The sequence below is a fragment of the Pelodiscus sinensis genome, chromosome 3 (genome assembly GCF_049634645.1).
Source record: "Pelodiscus sinensis isolate JC-2024 chromosome 3, ASM4963464v1, whole genome shotgun sequence".
In the NCBI taxonomy this organism is placed as follows: domain Eukaryota; kingdom Metazoa; phylum Chordata; order Testudines; family Trionychidae; genus Pelodiscus; species Pelodiscus sinensis.
Window position 1 is genome coordinate 99,262,382 of NC_134713.1, and position 17,673 is coordinate 99,280,054.

Genomic DNA, 17,673 nt, shown 5'->3' on the forward strand with positions numbered 1-17,673 from the left:
CCAGCCTTGACAGCAACCTTGGTCGTCTTACCTCTGTCTACATCCTTCATGTGGGAGCCACAGCCCCATTCCTAGCTCCAGGGAGGTACGGACAGGAATAAGAGGGGCATGACCCTGAAAAGTTTGGGGACCATTGTTTTAGATTTTAATCAGTTTCACTTTCATTATGGCACAATGTCTTGTAATTTCAGTTAGCAACACTGAAGAGAAATCTAAAATAGTTCTAAAATTGTTATGTAATCATACAGCAGTGAGGCCCATCATCACTATCACAATAAAAACACTTAACTAATGTTAAAAAAAACTTCTGTAAAACACCGTTCTACTATTTAATTAGCACTGTACACTGTACACTTGGCATTGTACAAAACATTCCAAAAGGCAGAATCTCAGGATCACAATGTTATTTCTTGATGCTTAAGTTCCACTCCACTTGCTTCACTGGTTACACAAAAGATTAATCTAGTACACTGCGTGTTTCCCTTCTCTTTTTAATAATAAACCAGGGTATGTCTACACTACAATGTTAATTCGAACTAACTTAGTTCGAATTAGTTAATTCGAACTAAGCTAATTCAAACTAACGCATCTAGAACTAAAAACTAGTTTGAATTAGCGTTTTGCTAATTCGAACTAGCGCGTCCACATTAAGTGGACCCTGAACCGGGCTTAAGGATGGCCGAAAGCAGTGCTGGCAGGGCATCAGAGAAGAACTTAGAGCGTGGAGATGCTTTCTCAGGTTAGCCGAGGGCTGTGCTTAAAGGGTCCTGCCCCCCACCCCGGACAGACAGTTCTCAGGGGTGCCCCGCTTGCAAACTAGTCCTGGCTTGGATTGCCCGGACTACCCACACTGGGCACATCACACCACTCGGCCACAGCCCGGCTGCACTTGCCGCAGGCTGCCATCTGGGGAGAGGGGGCAATTGGGGGGCTGCAGGAGAGCTTCCACCCCCAGAAGCCCACAGAGCCAGCCCAGTCCTCCCCATCGGGGGCTCGTACCCCATTCCTCCCTCACCTCCTTCCACTTACCCTTCCCTAGCCCCTCTTCTTGATGTACAAAATAAAGATAACGTGTCTTCCAAAATGGAATCTGTCTTTATTGAACAAAACTGGGAGAGACTGGGAAAAGGAGGTGGGAGAGGGGAAGAGAGAGGCTGGGAGAGGGGAGGGCAACTAAAATGATCAGGGGTTGGGAACAGGTCCCATATGAAGAGAGGCTAAAGAGACTGGGACTTTTCAGCTTAGAAAAGAGGAGACAGAGGGCGGACAGGATAGAGGTCTCTAAAAGCATGAGTGGGGTGGAGAGGGTGCATACAGAAAAATTCTTCATTAGTTCCCATAAAGAAGGACTAGAGGACACCAAAGGAAAGGAATGGGTAGCACGCTTCAAACTAGTAACAGAAAGTTGTTCTTCACAAAGCAAAGAGTCAACCTGTGGAACTCCTTGCTGCAGGAGGCTGTGAAGGCTAGAACTAGAACAAAGTTTAAAGGGAAGTGAGATCAAGTCATGGAGGCTGGGTCCATGGAGTGGTATTAGCCAGGGGGTAGGAGTGGTGTCCCTGCCCAAGGTTTGTGGAAGGCTGGAGAGGGATGGCACGAGACAAATGGCTTGGTCACTGTCTTCGGTCCATCCCCTCCAGGGTCCCTAGGGTTGGCCGCTGTCGGCAGACAGGCTACTGGGCTAGATAGACCTTTGGTCTGACCCAGGACAGCCATTGTAAGCTCAGGGCTCAGGGTCGGGGGTCTCACTGGACCCCCTTGATTCTCTTGCACACCTGCTCCTGGGTGGCCAGCCTGGCAGCTCTCCTGCCCTAGATGGCCACTTTCCTGTGCCTAGTGCGGAGATCATGGACAAGGTCCACGATGTCTGCACTAGCCCAGGTGGGTGCCCGCCTCTTGCGGTCCCGGGCAAGCTCCTGGGAGCCACCAGCCTGGTCCCGGGAAGAGGGGGAGGGCTGGGGGGCATCGGGTGGGTGGCTCGATCCGTGCCAGGTGCAGGGTCTGCTGGCAGGGTGCTGGCAGGCTTGCACCTGGCATGGGCACCGTAGCCAGCCCGTGCCCCTTTAAGGGGTCCGGGGCCGGGAGGGGGGCAGTAGAGTTTCCCTGGTGTTGGCCAGAGTGGCCACCAGGGAAACCTGGGGAGGGCTAGCCTCCCACTAGTTCGAATTAAGGGGCTACACAGCCCTTAATTCGAACTAGCTAGTTTGAACTAGGCTTAATCCTCGTGGAATGAGGATTACCTAGTTCGAACTAAGCGCTCCGTTAGTTCGAATTAAATTCGAACTAACGGAGCGCTAGTGTAGCGCCTATGAAAGTTAGTTCAAACTAACGTCCGTTAGTTCGAACTAACTTTGTAGGGTAGACATATCCCCAGAAGTCTCAAACTCCTGGCCTGTTGGCCATCCCCAGCAAGAGCAGTTTCACAATCTAGCCTGCAAGTACTGGTGGGCCATTGAGGAGGAAGGGACCTGTCTGTTGCAGTCACTCTAACCCTCCCCTTTCCCACCGTCACCCTGCCCTCTTCCCCCAGCCCACATGGCACCCTGTTCCTCCAAGGTTGCAACCTCAGGGTATGTCTATACAGCAAAGTTATTTCGAAATAACTTTACCAGCGTCTACACAGCCAAACCACTATTTTGAAATTAAATCGAAACAGCAGAGGACTTATTTTGAAATTGGTAAATCTCATTCCACGAGGAATAGCTCCAATTTCGAAATTGCTATTTCGAAATAAGTGCTATGTAGATGCTTATTTCGAAATAGGGGGTCTCTAGCCCTTCCCAGGGTGCCCTGCTGGCCACTCTGGGCATAACCAAGAAAACTCCTCTCCCTCCCCCATCCCCGGAGCCCTTAAAGGGGTAGACTCTGGCCACAGTGCCTGTGCCAGCTCCACGACTGCTAGCAAGAGCCAGCAGTCGCTGTACCTTACCCAGTGGCCCCAGCATGAGCCAAGCAGCCACTGCTCCCCAGGACCAGTCTACCAGCTCCCAGGGGCTGGAAAAGGCGGGCGCCTGCCTGGTCCAGTGCGGAGATCAGGGACCTAAGTCAGGTTTGGGGGGATGCCTCCAATGTCCATGATCTCCACACTAAACGGAGGAACACAACTGTTTACAGGTGGATGGCTACCAGCCTGGCCACCAAAGACCACATGCGAACCCAGGAGCAGGTTCGCTTGAAAATCAAGGAGCTGTGGCAGGTGTATGCCAGGGCCACAGGGGGCAGCTCCCAGCCAGGGGCAGACCCAGACCCCTGCCCCTATTTTGATGCTCTGGACTGCATCCTGGGGAACAGGATGGTCCATGCGCCCCAGGTGATCATCGACCCTGGGGCAGAGCTTGCTGCCTCCTGCTGCCTCAGCCCCTGCTGGCACTCCTTCTTCCCCTCCTGCTTCTTCCTCCCCACCCTCCCCACACTCCCAGGGACACCAGGGCCCCCGCACCTGTGGTGCTGGGAGACAGTTGGGTTGGCAAGACCACCAACCCCGAGCTACTCTTCCTCCTTCCTCCCCCTGCCAGCTCCCTCCTCCCAGGTTTTCCCCTCCCCTCTCCCACCCTCCCTCCTTCCCTCTCCCATCTTCTTTCCCCAGTCTCAACTTAGTTTCATTCCCTGCCCACCCCAGTTTTGTTCAATAACGAGGCTTTGTTGTAATGAATGCGTGTCTTTTATTGTACAGCAGGAAGGGGGGTCAGGGAGGGATAAGTGGAAGAACATGAGGGAGGAATGAGGCACAAGCCCCCAGTGAGGCACACCAGGGAAACTGTTACTGCCTGCAGAACGTGCTGCCAGGCTCGCAGCAACATGTCCAGGGGAAGCACCAGAGTGCCCAGGGGTGGCTCCAGCTACATGCTGCAGAGTGCTGTGGCGTCCCAAGTGAGGGTAACTAGAGCACTCAGAGAAAAAAATGCTTTGCTGTCTCTCAGCGAAGTAGGCAAGCTAGCAGGGAAATCTTAGAACCGGTTGTCTGGGGGGTGTCCCTTTAAGCACAGGTCTCAGATAGCCTCAGGCAGCAACCACAGAAGGTAACTCCTGACCTGATGCCCTGCCAGAACCGGTTCTGGCCAGCCTTAGTGCCTCCACACCGAAGGATGCTGAATCGCATTTATTTCAAAATAGCAAAATGCTATTTCGAAATGCATTTTGTGTCTAGACATGTTATTTCAAAATAAGCTATTTCGAAATAATGCTGTAGTGTAGACATATCCTCAGGTATTATTGGGGAGCAGGTGGAAAGGGAGGTTAGTGAGGCGTGGCAGCAGCCCCTCCATAGTCCCTGCAATGGCAGGAGCCACAAGGAAGAAGAACAAGTGCATCCTCTGAGTTCCTCTGCTTTAAACCGTGCTTTAAACCGCCTTTATATTTCCCAAAATCAGAGCTCCAGCCTCTGTATGAAGCCTGCTCTAACTTACATAGCAACCAAGGATCATTCTGATTGTTGTATGTGTGTTCTACAGTGTCCAAGTTGCTGCTGTTTTAAAAGGCAGCGTATAATGGGAGCAGGAGCGGCCTGAGAGCTTCAGCAGCTGGCGCTCCAGGCGGAGTGCGCGATCAGCACCTCCACCTGCAGGGCCATCAATGGACTGACATCATCATTGGGCGCCCTGGGTGGCGGCACCCTAGGCGGCGACTGAGTCCGCCTATAGCCACAGGCCGCTCCTGAATGGGAGGTGTACTGTTTACTTGTAATACATGTCTCAGTGCATATCAGCCTAGTACTAGTCAAATTGATCTTGGATATAAAATGTTAACATGCAGGTACTTGTAGATAAGATAGTCAACCTTGTATAGCCTATCACTTCCTCCAGCAACTAACTTCAAGCATGAACTTGGAATGTTAGGAGGAAGGCCCCTTTAATTGTTGGCCTGCAGACTTCTTCTTGCAGTCCTTGCATAAACAAAACTATTGTCTATGCAAAATTCTGTAATGACTGGTATATACTGTCACATCAGTGGATCTGATTCTCTGCTGCTTTTCCCACAATGTAGTCAGTACACCTGTGTGAAAGGACCTAAAATGTTACTATTCTGGTTTGATAACATGTGGTGCCCAATTTACTGTGGAAAATTATGCCCAGTATAAGTGATTTATCCAAACAATTCCTGTCAGCATTAATATGTTTGTCTAGACTAGCGCTTGTGGTCCTATTTTAACTTGAGTTAGTTGATTGCCAATTACTCAAATTAACTGACATGTTTATAAATGCTAGTCTGGATGCTCTACAAATGTTTGTTCCAGAACACAAACATTTGTGAAATGTTTAGACTAGCATTTACAATTATGCTAATTAATTAGAGTTAATTGGCAATAAATTAACTAGAGTTAAAACAAGACCACCAAGTTGAATATAGGCAAACCCAGTGTGAACTTCACAACTAGCATGCCATAAGATATAACCTTAAATGTGCTACAGTTCTCAAGGGTCCCATGGATTAGGTCATATTTGGCTATAGCAGACACATGGATATGTTAACATTAGGAATGTAAAAAGGCATTTAAAAATGTAACCATGTAATGGCTAAAAATCCTAGTGGTTACATGGTTACATACTCCATGGGCACCACAGTATAAAGTTTAAATAGGCTTTATACTGCAGAGTCCTCAGTGAAGCCTCCCCGAGAGCAGGGCTGGCAAGAGCTACTGACCCCGCTTCTGGGGAGGAGGCTTCGCTGCCCATAGCAAAGCCGCCTCCCCGGAAACAGGGCTGGAGGAGGAGGGGATTTTGCCGAGGGCTCTGCATTTGGTTCCCCAGGGGCCAGTGTGTAATCTGTGTGGAGTGGGGGCGGGGAGGGAAAATAGATGACAGATTTGCCACGAACAGAAGCTGCTTTGGCCAGCTGACCAGAGCAGACACTGCCTGTGATGGGTCTGGGGCAGGTGGGAAACTGCTCCAGCCCCTACTGGTTAACTGCAATCCATTAAGGGTGAGGTTTACCGATAAACCAGTAAACCATGTACATTACCTTTACCTTTACCTTTAATAGCACCTCTTGAAATATCTGTTGTACTGTGTGTTCAGCTGGGATATTCCTAGACATGAAGAAGCGGTCTGTGTAAGCTCAAAAACTTGTGTCTCTCACCCACAGAAGTTGGTCTAATAAAAGATACGCCTCACCCACTGTGTCATGTCTACTGACCTTCATCTCTCTAAAATTATTACAGCAACTACAATCTATGTAGACTGTATCTCTGTAGTTTAAAACAAGTTTGTATGATCAGGGCCTTCCCTAATGGGATGTGGGGCAGGGACAATCCACCCATCTGCCCCAGGCACAGCTCCCACTCCACCTCTTCTTGCCCCTGTTCTTCTCCGGCCTTCTCCTGCTCTGCCACTGCCCCTTAGCTCCCTCTCCTGAGTGATGCTGGGAGCCAGTGGAGTGCAGCTGGATGGGTCCAGAGTGCTTCACGTCCCACTGCTGCCAGTGAGTGCAGGGGTGGGCCTGCTGCCAGTGCCAGACCCCACAATGCTCTTGGCTCCATGCTTCCATGCTCCCTAAACAGCATGGTCCCCCAAAGCGCGTGGCTCAGGGAGGATGCCCTATGGAGAGGATGGCTCTGTGTATGATATACAAAAATTATACAGCAGCTTTCATAAACTTAAGATATTTTGAAATGTAAAAAAAAAAAACATTACTAATGGGAAACTTATATTTACGTGAATACATCTGCTACTGTAGCTCACATGCAGCTCTAGAGATGAGGGGTTTTTAGTGAGGTAGCCCCAAATCCTCTACTCCCTGCTGAGTAATCTGTCTGTGCATCAGAAATCCTTCCCCATCCGGCCTAAAGAAGTTACAGAATCACTCTGGAGGGAATCCACCACATGATTTAGGCATTGCAATGTTGGGTATCACAGTGCTTAGAAAATCTCAGGAACAACATGTGGTCCACAAAATCAAGTTATGTGTCTAGGCTTGACTCCTCTACAAAGAATGGGGAGCGATAGGTGCCTAAGAATGAGATCCACAAAAGCTGTGTAGACTTGAAGACTTGAACTAGAAACCGGGCTCTAGGACCCTGTGGGATGAAGAGGGTCTCAGAGCTCAGGCTCCAGAAGTCTGCATAGCAATGCAACAGCCCTGTTGTTGAGGCCCTGCATGATCAAGCTGGCTTGCATGGGCCAAACATGGGAATGTTTTTTTTGTGCTGTCTAGCTCTACCTTTTTTGCCTTGGGGTAGGAAAAGTTTTGCTGGAGGGAATGGTGTTTAGGACACTGCAGTTATCCTCTAGTATTCCTTTTTAAAACAAATTTAACAAGGCTTTAACTTCCACTGGAGGTAGGACACCCTTTAACAGCCAGGTCTGCTCCTAAGACTGCACTGTCAGCCCATGAACTGGTCGGGGAATTCAAACATACCATTTACTTAGCCCAAAGAGAGAGAGAAATGGTGCCCCCCCATTTCATAATCCCAAGATGGTCAGCATTGTTGTGTGTTGAATTTGTTTGGATCGAAAATATAACACCCTTTTAAATGTTTCTGACAATGATCCTTAACATCTCACTTTTAGGCCTATATCCTTTTACTTGAAAGGCTTCTTAGTCCCAAAATAGAAAAGGACAGAGCTCCGATTTAGCGATAATAGTATTCTTCTACTGCTGGAAAAAATAGTCACCTTTGCAGTACAGATGCTCTGCCACTTTGCTATTCTCGATGCTTAGGAAATACTGATCAATTATAAACAGCCACAAAAATATTTTTTTCTGTAAACAATGTTAAGTCCTTTAAAATAGGGCTGGGAATTATGAAAAGTGATATTTTCTCGGCAACAAGTGTTTCTTTATCCTTACCCTCTTTCAGTTTGCACTTCAAGAAGGTTTGCAAACACTTGTCTATATTTAGTTCTTGCCTTCCCTTGTAACCAGCAGAAAGACACATGGCATCTGCTCTGCAGCCAGAAGCTATTTTAAGCACTTCTAAAACGGGTAATGGTATTTAGCACTTTATTCTTGAAATTCATTAAAAACTATCTGTAAAAAAGAGTCTTCAATATGATTAAACCAAACAGCATGTGTTGAACAAAACTAAAATATTACCATGAAATGAATTCAGATTTAAACTGCAGCAAAATTTCAAGCAATAAATGTCAAACCCATGTCAGATTAGGTTTGATAATCCTACAGACAAATGGATGTACCTTGTGTTATCTTTAAACCCTCCATATTCCTTTACAAACAGTTATGAACCTGACATGACTAATTACATGAGGCATAAAGGAGTCGGCATTTGTCTATGACCTCTAGTACAAAGATCTGCAAAGTAACTGGATGTTGCAGGACACACACCTACAGAAGAACAGAAACAAACAAACAAACCAGATCCAGAAACTTTACTAAGTCACTTACCTGCCTGATGTCTCATGCCACTCCTGAGTCATGATTATTTATTTTTGTAAATAAATACAAAACTGCCATTTTCCCTGATCTTACATAAAATCCATCTTCATCTAATGCTATTTTTCAATCTTTCTTTGGAAAAATGTATTTCTTACTTTCAGTGGCAGCCCACGCCAGGCTGTTATATTGGCTGTGTGTTTCACACACATAGCACCTATGCCTATAAGGTAGCGCCCCCAAAATAAACTTATTTAGAAAACTTGTACTGACACTACTGAAGTGAGGTATTTTGATTGAAAGCATTGCACAGTGCCACAAAATAGTGTCAACAAAGAAACAGTTTGTTAGACTTACCAGAAAGAGAAGGAGAGTTGAGTGAAGAAAAAATCAGGAGGAGGGTGGAGGCAGGGGCAGGACAGCAACTGGACTCTCACTCTGTACTCCTGTTACCGAGAGTGAGTGAGAGAGAGTGTGACTGAGAGATCAAGGGAAAGGGAAGGACTGGATGACACAGCAAGAGAGAAACACTCCAGAGTTTGAGTACAAGCATCCCAGGGCACTGATTCTAATAGCAATGCAGAGGGGTTCCTTGCCCAACAAGTATTTCTTCTGCTCCCCTTTCTAACATCCTAATGAAAGGAAAGATAAGGAAAGTTTTAAGCTCTGTTTTAACCTCCAGGCACACTGTTGAGAACCAGAGCACAAACTTCAGGTTGTGAGTTCTGTACTTAGATATCTCCAACAATTCCCAAGTGTAAACGGCTCCAGCATTATAACAGCCTTAACACAAAGTCACAAAGGACGCGTGTACACAGCAGGGCTTAATTTGAAATGAACTTTGCAAATTGAGCTGGTCAATTGTGTAGCTTATTTCAAAATAGATTATTTCGAGTTTTGGTGCTGTCTACATAGCACTTATTTCGAAATAGAGCACTCTTCCGCTGACTTCCCTTACTCCTCATAAAATGAGGGATACATGAGTCAGAGTAAGAAGTCCTCCAGCTTGACAGTATTTCAACATTATGTCGAAATAACTGCCTGCTGTGTAGACGTGGACTATGTTATTTTGAAATAACGCTAGTTATTTCAAAGTAATGTTGCTGTGTAGACATACCCAGACAGTCCTCTGAAGTGCTCAGATCTATCTTGTCACCCAGGTGAGTGTACCTTTGTGATAGATGGTCCTTTACCCCAAAAATCACAACATTCAGATTACTCCGAGCACCAAAGGACCAGACACTTACCCCCAGATCAATTGCACCCTATATCTCACACCAAAGATAATGTTTGCAGCCAAACTATACAAAGAGATAACTATATAAAGACTTATTAAACAGGAAAAGGAAACCAGATAGGTATCTACATCATGAAAGCAGGCAAACATATATTCACAAATGAGTTACAATCTTAAGTTTCAAAAGATAACAGAAGCTTCTATGATCAGCAAGCTGTGCATGTCCCTTAGGGCTGAGGGATCCATTTCACAATGCTCTGGACCAAATCCTCAAGACAACACAGCTCAGTCCTGTTACTAGAGAGCCCAAAAAATACCTTAAGCTTACTTTTGAGGAACAAAGACGAACTGGAAAATAGCGGGCCAGTGAACGGGGTGACTAGTGAGAGTTGAGGCCGGACCAAAAAGGGTCAACATGTGGCTAGGATCTCAACCTATCTTTTTTGAGAACTAAGGATCCTGACATAGCAGTAGGGACAATGGTTTGGCTTAGGGAAAGAATCAACATATGTGCACTTTGTATGGAGTTTTGTTTCTTGTTTTTGTTTCTCAACATGAGAAATACTGTTTCACATGTCATTCAGGGGCAAGCCAGACATTATGATTTACATGAGAAATCAGACCTTAAGGGAAGTCTTATTTTAACATTGGTAACTTAACAATACCTCTGTAAGTGGGGAGGGATGAAGTAGGACACCCAGAAGTTGCATTCCTAAGGGAACACAGAGGAAGTTGAGACAAACTTTACCAGAATTACCAACTCACATCTGCTACTGATTCAAATTTCTTAAAAACTGGCAATGGCAGATATTTTGGGTCAGATTGTTCCTAGTTCTGCAGAAGTACACACTGATGGGATATTAAGTGCCATGAAATCCTGAGCAAGAGTTAGTAGGGCTGGTTAGAAAACATTTGGCACAACATGTTTTTGTTAGAACTTGTCAGTTTGTCTAACTCAAAAACAATCTGCAAGACCATGTAGATTTTGATGAAATTCTGTCAGAAATCTGCCTTGGTTTTTTGCTATCTCACCCTCCGGCTAGGTCACCAGTTGATTTTGCCCCCTTCTGGAGTAACAGAGCACAACAGAATATATACAGCTCAAAGACCCCACAAAAGAAAGAGTTTCAGCCCACCTCTGGGGCCCTGTGGATGGCATGCCCTTGACTCAATGCTTACAATGTGTCTATCCTCACCTTGAGGGAGAGGGATAAGTAACAGCTCTTCCACAAGCAGGGTGTTTGTTAGGGGAGCCCAGGCCCTTGCTCTCCATTAGGCTCTGACCCTGAGCCCTAAGAGAGGCAGTGATAACCCAGAATGCTTCAGGGCTGCCTTCTTAGGGGACTTCCTACCACTTGCTTCCCCTTAAGGCACCAAAATACTTCAAGTACAAAAGAAGATAGGAAAAACAACAGAATCTTCAGTACATCTGGTGCCCTTTTTCCTTGCAGGTGGGGAACCTGCTTCAAGCTGGAGTAAGTTCCTGGGTTTCATTCCCACTGTGGCTATGTCTAGACTGCAGGCTTCTTTCGAAAGAGGCTCTTTCGAAAGCATCTTTCGAAAGAGCCTCTTTCAAAAGATCGCGTCTAGACTGCAGGCGGATCTTTCGAAAGAGAAATCCGCTTTTTCGAAAGAGAGCACCCAGCGAATCTGGATGCTCTCTTTCGAAGACGGCCTCTTTACATTGAAGAACGCCTTCTTTCGAAAGAGGAACTTTCGAAAGAAGGCGTTCTTCCTCGTAAATTGAGGTTTACCGCCATCGAAAGAAAAGCCGCGTTCTTTTGAAATAATTTCGAAAGAACGCGGCTTGAGTCTGGACGCAGGGGAAGTTTTTTCGGGAAAAGGCTACTTTTCCCGAAAAAACCCCTGAGTCTGGACACGGCCTGTCTGAAGCTATCATTCTCACTGTATGGGTCAGGTAGGCTTCACATTCACTGTCCCTACTGCCATATTAGAATGACAGGTTGAGATCATCCTGATAATTCAGCCAGGTTCTCCACTCAGGATATAGCCTCACATACTTCTTTTAGCCCCCTGCCCAGCAGGAATAGCTTCTAGCCTTGTCTCTTTCATATCTCCTTTTCTAAGCCTTGAGCAGCTGCCACTTGCAGGTCCCGCTCTTTCAGAAAGGACTCCTGCTGTAGCCTTATTCAGGAGCTCTCAAGAAAGGACTCCTTTCATGTCATCTCTTCTCTACCTTGCTCCTTCCCTGTCCTTCCCTCCCCTTCTGAAGTATCTATATCCCTCCTAAGATCCTCTTTCTACTGCAGCAGGGTCTATAAGTTTCAGCAGGTCACAGTCATCTGGGTCCAGAATGGCTCCTTAATCTCTTCTGTCCTAGTGTGGGGTTTACACACAAATGGACAGAATTCATTCCTGGTGTAAGTCTACTGCTGGGATAAATGCATATGTGAGGACACATTTGGGTGCAAACAATGCAGAATCTTGTGCTTAGTCTGCCAGTGCTTCTCTGCCTTATACAGTGAGTTTTGTTGCAATACTGTGAATCATGAATTGTCTCCTTTCAGATTTCATTTACTTCTGTAAGAATGTAGCAAACATTTGGATCAATCAGATGTTTTTGAACAGTGACCTTGCTGGCACTGGGACAAAGTTCTGCTATCATAAGCTCTCATATCAAACTGGAAAAGGGGAGAAAATCGTATTTGCATATGCACATATATTTATTACATTCATAAATCAGGTGTCCTATACAGTATTCATTTCCCTCTGATTTTCTGGCTATAACTCCGTCTCAGAAGGGCTGTGAGTTTATGATTTGCCTCTTAATAACATTTCATGACCTCAAGGGTTTCTTATATAACTAAGCTTTTGCAGCTTTCCTCTACAATTCATAGATCCTGGGTATCAATGACAAAGTTAATAACATAGCCAAATTAGCAGATACTGAAAATCCCTAGAGGAAAGAGTTATCTATTTTAGGCAAATAATTTAGTTCTAAATCTACATCTGTAAAAGTATCCTTTCTCAATTTAAGCAAGGAAGAAGCTCTAGGAATCTGGAGGAATTCCCCCAGGCTTGCTACTGAGCAGTTTTGATTTGATCTTGGAAAGACTCAGGACTTTCAAAATCTTAACAGTAAGAAAATCAGTTATTAGGGTTTCAATTTTCTCCAGGCAATTTCCACCACTTCAGCCTGCCCAAGAGATAAACTTGCTGTAAATCTGCTATGCTATCTGCTGTTTGGTAAGTTGGTTAATAGCCTCATGAAAAATCTCACTGAAGGGTGTTTTTTGGGTGTTGTGTGTTTTTCCTGTTTTGTGTTTTTGTGGTTTTTTTCTGTTCAGTATGTACAGGCTGGCTGGGGGCTATGTAAAGACATTCCTTGGGTGGAGCACACAGTCATTTCTGAATGTATCTCTGCAGTTTTAAAATAGCCTTTCTTGATGCCAATCTATGCAGGAAACCTAATGAACAGAAAAAAGCCCAGATTTCCTGCTCTGCTATTCTATTACTTCAGTGATGCTACCAAGGATTGACACCACTGTAAAATGGAGCACAATCTGTACAGAAGTACATGAATATCCTTGCACTGAAGACAGATTTTTTTCAAAACCATCCATTTCAGTTCAACTTTCTTAAAAACGCACCACTCCTCCACCAAAAAAGACTTTATAACAATGCTCCTATGGGATCAAAGATTGACTGGCCAAATTTAGACTTGATGTAAGCAGGTGTAATCTCAAGGAAATCTCTGGAAAAAATTCATATGTAAAGATTGGTATAAATTATATAAGAGACCAAGAATGGACATATGGGTCAAACCAATGATCCATCTATCCCAATATTCCATCTTCCGAAAGAGGTCAGTACCAGGTGCTTCAGTAGGAATGAATGGAACAGGACAGTAACTGTGGTACAGGAGCCAGCAAAGAGAACTGTAAACAGAGGAGATGGAATGGGATTTCTGTTGCAAGAGAAGGGAGAAGGCAAGTTCCTGGTTCTTCAGGGAACTGAATGAGGTTTTTTGGGTGTTGTGTGTTTTCCCTGTTTTGTGTTTTTGTGGTTTTTTTTCTTATTCATATGTAGAGGCTGGCAGGGAGCTATGTGCTGCGAGAGAATCAAAGCCCTGATTAAGGAGTGGGACTTCTCTAATTAGAGGTTCTATAAAGGTAGCCAAATAGTCAGCCAGTGGCACAGGTGCCAGCAAACAGCTGTAAAAAAGAGGCGTCTGAGTGAGAGTTTTTGAGAGGGAATGTTCTAGGTTTGTTTGGAATTTTGGTTTTGTCTGTTTTTTTGTTTTGTTTTTATTTTCCCTTGACAAGATTTGAGGTGGGAAGGCTATGTCACACACAGAGGCAGCAGTGGGTAGTGAACCAAAGAACCAGAAGAGACAATGAAGTTGACTGGATGTGGAAGCTGCAGGATGTATGTGATCCTGGAGTGAGTTCCTGAAAGGGGCCTAGTTTGTATGGAGTTCTGCCTGATAGAACTGATGAAGGAGAAGATCTGAGGCTTGGAGATGCAGGAAAAAACTATGGCTGAGTTTCAAAGGAGATTCTAGCAGAAGACAGAAGAAAGGTAAGAGGACGTTGAAGGGAAAAGTCAAGATTTGTAGATGTAAGCTGGACTGATGAACTGAAGGGAAACTGTTGGGTGAGGAAGGTGGCAATTGGAAATATGTGACTGTGAGAACCAGGCAGAGGTAAAGGCCAGCTAGTATAGGAAAAATAGAACTCAGGAACAGGTTTGCTGAGTTGGAAAATGAAGACGGGGAGAGCAGGCTGTAACTTATGAAAGGAGGACAAGAAGGAAGAGAAAAATGGCTAGATACCTGAAGTTCAAAACCCTTGGAGGAGACAGGATGACTGATGGAAAATTGCAAGGGAGAATAAAGCACAAGGGGATTTGCATCCAGAAAGAACAGGAGAAAGGCTGGAAAATCACACCATCATTTTGAAAAGGTCCATGTGACTAGTAACTTCAGTAAGAAAAATGACAGAGCTGATCTAGAGAACAAAAGGGTGTGTTGTCTGCTGGGACCTAAGATATGGGATGTGGACTTGAGGCTGAAGTATCTCAACGGAAGCAGGAAAGAATTCACTGATTGTCCTTGATGTGGGAACAATTGACACAGCTAGATTCTTGCTGGAATGCATCAAGGGAGATGATACCAGGCTGGGAAGCCAATTAGGAAATGGACACTCAGGTGATCTTCAGTGGAATTCTTCTTGTCTATGGAGGAGGAGAACAAAGATGAGACACGATCATGATGATCAAGAGATGGTTCAAGCTGTAGTGCTGTAAGGAGAGCTTTGGGATATTTGGCCCTTGGGAGACCTTCGTAGATAGAGGACAGTTCTCATGAGATGGACTCCATCTGAGTAGGGTGTTGAATTAGTTATCTTACAGTTATCTGGTACACAAGTCGATTTAATGGATAGGTTACATAACACAGTTAGAGGTTGTGCAATTTCATATTTGAGTTCCATCAGGACTCTTCGATGAATACCATCTCGTCCTCATAATTTATTTGTATTTCCTGATTTGTTACAAAACTTCCTCTATTGACACCTCAATTTGGGACAATTGCTCAAATTTGCCATTGTGAAAGATTGGCTCAGACCTAGGAATGTCCCTGACATCCTCTGCAGTAAAGATTGAATCAAAGAATTCATTTAACTTCTCTGAAACAGCCTTGTCTTCTTTGAGTGCTCCTTTAGCATCTCAATCATCCATTGGCTCACTAATTGTTTGACAGGCTTCCTCTTCCTGTTGTACTTAATAAACTGTTGTTTGGTTTTGTGGCTTTTTCTTGTTGGTCTTCAAATTCTTTTTTTGGCCTGCCTAATTATACTTTTGTATTTGACTTGTCAGAATGTATGCTCCTTTCAATTTTCCTCATCAACAGTTGACTTCCAATTTTTAAAGTACACCTTTTTGTCCCTAACTGCTTCTTTGCTGTTTAGAAATTGTGATAATTTTGGGTTGTCTTAATTTTTTTATGTGAGTGTAGCCAGACACAAACCCCATCTTGTTTTTCCACGAACCCCATCTTGTTCCCTGCCCCCAGAGAGCAAGAGAAAGGCAGTCAGCCTTTGATGCCCTGGGAACGCAGGTGTGCTGCCTGTCCCTGACTCTACCATAAACAGAAACCAGACAGTAAATGGGCTAGCTGACGACCCGGGGCCTCCCGTCGCCCTGATGGCTAGTACCAGTAATTGACACGCCTGCACTGAAATTGTACACTGAATTGCATCCTGATTGATATATATATATATATATGTACAGCCAATACGGGGGTGGTTGAAATCCCCCGTTATTATTGGGTTTTCTGTTTTTGTAACTCCCTGGGTATCACAGCAACCATCACTATCCTCATCAGGTGGTCAGTAGTATATTCCTACTGCTATATATTTATTATTTCTGTGTGGAGTGTCTATCCATATCAATTCTATGGTATCATTTGATTCATTTAAGATTTTTACGATAGTAGATTTTGTGTTTCCTTTTTTAGTGCCACTCCCTACACAGGGAGTCACTATATATTCCTGTTCTGGCATTCCTACACATTTTGTACCCCGGTATTACTGAAGCTTTATGCCTAAGACAGGGCTGGGGGTAATAAAAGGGAAAACAACTATACTAAAGGTGTGTAAGATAAAGTAAGATTGGCTTATTTTATGTAATATCTTCTTACATTGCTAGTTGTTTTTCCTTTCCTCGCTCTATTAGTAAGCATGAAAATAACATTCACTTACATAAAAGTTATCAACATGCACAATGTGCGCCAACTCTGTAAATGCTCAGGAGCTTAAGCACTCCCCGAAAAAATATGATGAGTGCTCAGCACCCAAGAACAGAATTTGAGTGTGGAATGGGAAGAATTTGGTGCTGTTAACAACTTCTGCCCTTGGTTCAGGCCATTTGTTTAAAACAGAGGCAGGGGTAATAAATTAAGGATCCTTAAATAACCCTGAAAGCACTCTCAGGCTCTCCAAATACAGAAAACAAAGGGTAGGAATAAATGGTCCATTTTCAAAACAGAAGGAAGTAAATAGAGATGTCCCCCAGGGGCTTATACTCGGACCAGTCCTGTTCAACACATTCATATACAAAGTGCAAAAAGGGGCAAATAGTGAGGTGGCAAAGTTTGCAGATGATACAAAATTAAGATAGTTAAGTCCAAAGCAGGCTGCAAAGAGTTACAAAGGGATTTCACAAAACTGGGGGATTTGGCAACAAAATGGCAGATGAAATTCAATGTTAAAGTTATGCACATGGCAAAATATAATCCCAACTATATATACAAAATGATGGTAACTAAGTTAGCTTGATATTACCCATCAAGAAAAAGATCTTGGAGTCATTACATTTATAATGAATCATTCTCACTGTGCCTATATTATCCTGAACTCATTTTTCAGCTTCAACGAAAACTTAAAAATTATCTCATGCTATCAATGGGACAAATGCAACTGCATAATATAGCAGTCCTTAACATGCATCAAAACAATACCAGGGAACCTTGATGTAAATAAGATTGCTAGCAATTTCATCCTGAAAGCCACTGGGAGACACAGTGTCTTTAAACTGGGAGGTTACTGAAGACACCTTGTAGTGTATTGCAATCATTTCAATATACCGTCATTCATAACATAACTATGTAGTCTGTAACAATTGAATCAGTATTAAAATTGTGTCTAATTGGTATCTTTGCTTTCAATAACTAGACTATGAAAAGTGTGTAAATATGCTGAAAATAGACTCTCCAAAAGTGACAAGAGTGCTGCTCCCCCAAACACACACTCTTCAGAAGTACCCACTGGTAAAACCAAAAATCAGCACCTATGCCATACGCCATTGTTTAGGTCAGGGGTGGGCAAATTCCAGCCCAGAGGCCGGATCCCTTCCTCAGGGTTAATTGTTAGTGGGCTGCCACTGCTATATTTTCCTGCACCTCCGCAAGTATCAGGTGATTGCAGCTCTTGTTGACCGTGAATTGCTTTTCACAGCAAATAGGAGTGGCGGGAAGTGGTGTTCTAGTCTGTGCTCCCACCGTTTTTTCATTGCCCATTCTCGGTTTAGGTCATCATTGAAACTTAGGAAAGAAAAGATCTATCAAGGGCCCATCTGAAGAAATACTA

General features: G+C 44.4%; 1 protein-coding gene across 2 annotated transcripts in view; it reads right to left on the bottom strand.

Annotated features, from left to right (window-relative positions):
- The window catches only part of TXLNB (taxilin beta), a 44,274-nt gene extending 35,435 nt beyond the window's left edge, over nt 1-8,839 (bottom strand). For both annotated transcript variants that reach the window (XM_075924310.1, XM_075924309.1), the window contains exon 1: nt 8,686-8,839. The gene's annotated coding sequence lies outside the window, so the exon portion shown is untranslated. The remainder of the gene's footprint in view (nt 1-8,685) is intronic.
- Between the last annotated feature and the right edge of the window lie 8,834 nt (nt 8,840-17,673).